Source organism: Nyctereutes procyonoides, unplaced genomic scaffold (assembly GCF_905146905.1).
Source record: "Nyctereutes procyonoides isolate TBG_1078 unplaced genomic scaffold, NYPRO_anot_genome, whole genome shotgun sequence".
NCBI classification, from domain to species: Eukaryota; Metazoa; Chordata; class Mammalia; order Carnivora; family Canidae; genus Nyctereutes; species Nyctereutes procyonoides.
In genome coordinates, this window is record NW_026575041.1 from 10,564,134 (window position 1) to 10,568,790 (window position 4,657).

The 4,657-nt window shown below is 39.1% G+C and overlaps 1 pseudogene; it reads right to left on the reverse strand.

Annotated features, from left to right (window-relative positions):
• Positions 1–764: 764 nt before the first annotated feature.
• LOC129506594 (nucleolar complex protein 3 homolog) lies at positions 765–3,159 on the reverse strand (annotated as a pseudogene).
• Between the last annotated feature and the right edge of the window lie 1,498 nt (positions 3,160–4,657).

Here is a 4,657-nt window from a genome sequence, read left to right on the forward strand (position 1 = left end):
GGTATTTTGATCGGGATTGCATTATACGTGTAAATTGCCCTGGGTAACATTGACATTTTCACAATATTAATTCTGCCAATCCATGAGCATGGAATATTTTTCCATCTCTTTGTGTCTTCCTCAATTTCTTTCAGAAGTGTTCTGTAGTTTTTAGGGTATATTTTGAGAACCATTTGAATGGTAAATGGTTCTCCGACCTTTTATTTTCAGGTTGTAGGTGTCCTTCTGTCTAAAATGAGTCTCTTGTAGACAGCAAATAGATGGGTCCTGTTTTTTTATCCAGTCTGAAACTCTGCGCCTTTTGATGGGGTCATTAAGCCCATTCACGTTCAGAGTTACTTGAACTTCTTCTTAAAGGGGAGTTTTAAGAGTCCCCCTTAAAATTTCTTGCAGAGCTGGTTTGGAGGTCACATATTCTTTCAGTTCCTGCCTGTCTTGGAAGCTCTTTAACTCTCCTTCCATTTTGAATGAGAGCCTTGCTGGATAAAGTATTCTTGGTTGCATGTTCTTCTCATTTAGTTTTTAAAAAGCAGTGTCTTTAAGAAACTTCAAAATATGGGAGTGGAGGACTTTCAATTCTCCTTTCTTAATTATAATTTCAGAATTGGGGCAGAACCCTGTGCCATGCAAAGGGAAATTCTCCCTCCATTTTCTCAGGAAGCTTCCCTTGTATAAAAAGAGAATTTCCTAAATAAACTAATATGTCTCTGTATGCATCTAAACAAACACAAATATACAATAAAGTCCAGTGACATTTCACTCTTCTACCATAGTGATGTTTTCAAATATTTGGTGGAATCCAGAAGCAATTGAGTAGCTGCTTCATGGCAATGTCTTTTGATTAGTTGATTTAAATCTTCATTCAAAAATGAATACCCTTGTAAAACTTCATTCTTTCTTTTGGAACTTGAAGATTCAACGGGGAATGTCATTGCAGCCATGCTGTAGGTCTCAAAGAGTTCTGCAGCAGATCTCTGGCTCAACTCTGGCTTGAGCGCTGCTGAGCCTTCAGAGGGGGCTCCGGCCATCAGGTGGGCCGCAAATCTCCGCATGATGGGATGGTAATGTCTCTGCAGTGCATGCAATTCCCAAAGCGCAGTGTTCTGAGCATTACAGTACTTGGGCTCATCCAACTCAGGAAGGAAAACCCCACTGCCCTGAGATTCACTGTCAAGTAACAGATCTGTTTTTGGGAAAGTGTACATTTTATTCTGTTAGTTGCTAAAATGCCAATGCTTGAATTTGGAAGAACATGAAGAACAAGGGTACAAAGATGCTTGATGAAGGCAAGGGCTCTCTGCTGAGAAACCTGCTTTCTGCACTTAGTTAGCATGACATCAAGGCACTGGAGTACAATCGCGACAACTTCATTGGTAGCACCTGCATGTAACTTAAATAGTGTTTTATATAGATGTGTATAGAATTTCCTCAGATCAATATTCAGAACATCACCTTGCCCAGAAAGCATATGAAAAGCAGTCTGGACACAGGCTTTCTCGATAGCTTAGGTCGCCAGACTCAATGAGAGCATGAAGTACTACTAATAAATCATCAAAAAACTCCACTTTTATAAGGTGAGCCAACTTGGCAAGGCCTTCTAGAACTGCTGGCAGGAGAGGTGACACTCTGGGCCTTCTTCAATATTCTGAAGTAGGTTACAAACACAATATTCAGAGTCTCCATGTGCAGTTTTTCTCTGTGTTCTCTGAAGCTTCTGCCTCCAGAAGCTCTCTTTCTAGTTTCTCTTCTGCTTTCTTCCACTTTTTCTTCATTCTTGATAGAGTTTTTCTCTTTTCCTTGAAAGTCATGAACTTTTTTGGTTTATTAATGTCCTCTATAGCTTTTTTCACTTCTACTTCCTTGATTCTTAAGCACAAGAATGTCTTTAACATCTCTGGCCTAACTTCATAATTTCTGCCCTTCACAACACCAGAAATCACTTTAATCACACCATGGGAAGCTTGGCATGATTTATCTTGCTTAAACAATTTCCTTACTGCCTCACAACACATTCCAGAGATCGACTTTGACACATCATTCATGAGAGGGACAATCAATACAATGATGTTGTTGTGAAAGTTGAAATGAGGTAGTGACACCAACAGCTCACACAGGCTCTTCACAGCCACTTCCGCCAGTCCTTTGTAGGCCTTTAAGGAAACTACATTACTTTTCTTCAGTTTCCTTTGCTTCTAGTCTTTAATCATTTGCTCCATATTTTCCAAATAAAATTTACATTGGCTAACCAGGCCTTCTTCAAATTCTCTTAATTTGGGGGTTTCTTTGCGGATCTTGGTGGATTTTTCTGCTTCTGAGGGATCGTATTTTATATGAAGGAGTAATGTCTTTAAATAACTCCATCAGGGAAACTATCACCAGCTTTTGAACAGTAACAGTCACATCAGGATCCTGTTCCATCAGCACAGAACATAGTTCTTTCAATTTTTTAATATTAGTTTCTGGATCTGATAATATGGCAGATGCCAAAGCTGCAATATGCATTTTCTTCTCCTATAGCTTCTTCCTTCTTTCAATTACATGTTCTTCTAATGTCAGTTCTCGAATGGGATCTTCAACAATCTCTTCCTCAAGTTCCACCTCTTCTTGATCCTCTTCATCTTGGTTATTGTCAATAACTTGCTTCTCCCTGGTCTGTGGGATTATACCACTTTTATCTTTGATGGGAAGCAAGTGAATCAGTTCCTTCTCTGGTGCAGTTTGCAGAGTTCTTGGTATTTTTTCATATTTATCTATAACATGCTCATGCTTTCATTTCTTGGAGTGAACAGGTTCACTAGAAGAAAGATCTCTCGTTAGAAAAGAGGCTCTTTGTCCTAACTCTATCAGTAACTGCAAGTCATCTTCATTCATCATATCCAAAGGAAGTGCTTTCTCTTCTTCCTCCTCTTCCCTCTCAATTCTTTTACCTGGTCTTTTCTCCTTCAGGTCCTCCAGTGGGATCGGTTTCTTAGACACAGCATCCTTTACAGCTTGCCTTACCTTCCTCTGTTCTTTTCGGTACTTCTAGAGAGTGCTTTGTGGTTTAAATTGCTTATTTTTCAGCTTGTTTTCAAGTCTGACTTTACTAGTCTTTAGAAACTTCCAAAAGCTTAGGATCTGTTTTTTATTTCTTCTTTCCAGTCTCCAAGGGTGAGGCATCCCCGTTTATGTTCAAAACCAGTATCTATGTGTCTGTTTTTGTGCCAGCACCACAGTGTCTTGATGACCACAGCTTTGTGGTACAACCTGAAATCTGGCATTGTGATGCCCCCAGTTATGGTTTTCTTTTTCAATATTCCCTGGGCTATTTGGGGTCTTTTCTTATTCCACACAAATCTTAGGATGATTTGTTCCAACTCTCTGAAGAAAGTCCATGGTATTTTGATAGGGATTGCATTAAATGTGTAAATTGCCTTGAGTAGCATTGACATTTTCGCAATTTTAATTATTCCAATCCGTGAGCATGAAATAGTTTTCCATCTCTTTGTGTCTTCCTCAATTTCTTTCAGAAGTGTTCTGTGTCTTTTAGGATATAGATCCTTTAGCTCTTTGGTTAGGCTTATTCCTACGTACCTTATGCTTTTGGGTGCAATTGTAAATGGCATTGGCTCCTCAATTTCTCTTTCTTTCAGTCTCATTGTTAGTGTATAGAAATGCCACTGACTTCTGGTCATTGATTTTGTATCCTGCCACACTGCCGAATTGCTGTGTGAGTTCTAGCAATCTTGGGGTGGAGGCTTTTGGGTTTTCTATGTACAGTGTCATGTCTTCTGTGAAGAGGGAGATTTTGACTTCTTCTTTGCCAATTGGAATGCCTTTGATTTCTTTTTGTTGTCTTATCGCTGAGGGTAGGACTTCTAGTACTGTGTTGAATAGCAGTGGTGAGAGTGGACATACCTGTCGTGTTTCTGATCTTAGGGTAAAGACTCCCAGTGTTTCCCCGCTGAGAATGATATTTGCTGTGGGCTTTTCGTAGATGGCTTTTAAGATGCTGAGGAATGTTCCCTTTATCCGTACACTCTTCAGAGTTTTGATCAGGAATGGATGCTGTATTTTGTCAAAAGTTTTCTCTGCATCTATTGAGAGATCATTTGGTTCTTGTTTTTTCTCTTGCTGATATGATCAATCACATTGATTGCTTTATGAGTGTTGAACCAGCCTTGCATCCCAGGAATAAATCCCACTTAGTCATGGTGAATAATCTTCTTAATGCACTGTTGGATCCTATTGGCTAGTATCTTTTTGAGAATTTTTGCATGTGTGTTCATCAGGGATATTGGTCTATTCTCCTTTTTAGTGGAGTCTTTGGTTCTGGAATTAAGATGATGCTGGCCTCATAGAAAAAGTTTGGAAGTATTCTATCCCTTTCTATCTTTTGGAATAGCTTTAGTAGAATAGGTATTGTTTCTTCTATAAACCTTTGATAGAATTCCCCAGGGAAGCCATCTGGCCATGGACTTTTGTGTCTTGGGAGGTTCCTGATGACTACTTCAATTTCCTCCCTGGTTATCAGCCTGTCCAGGTTTTCTATTTCTTCCTACTCCAGTTTTGATAGTTTGTGGTTTTCCAGAAATGTGTCCATTTCTTGTAGATTACCTAATTTATTGGCATATAGCTGCTTATAATAAGTTTTTAAATTGTTTGTATTTCCTTGGTA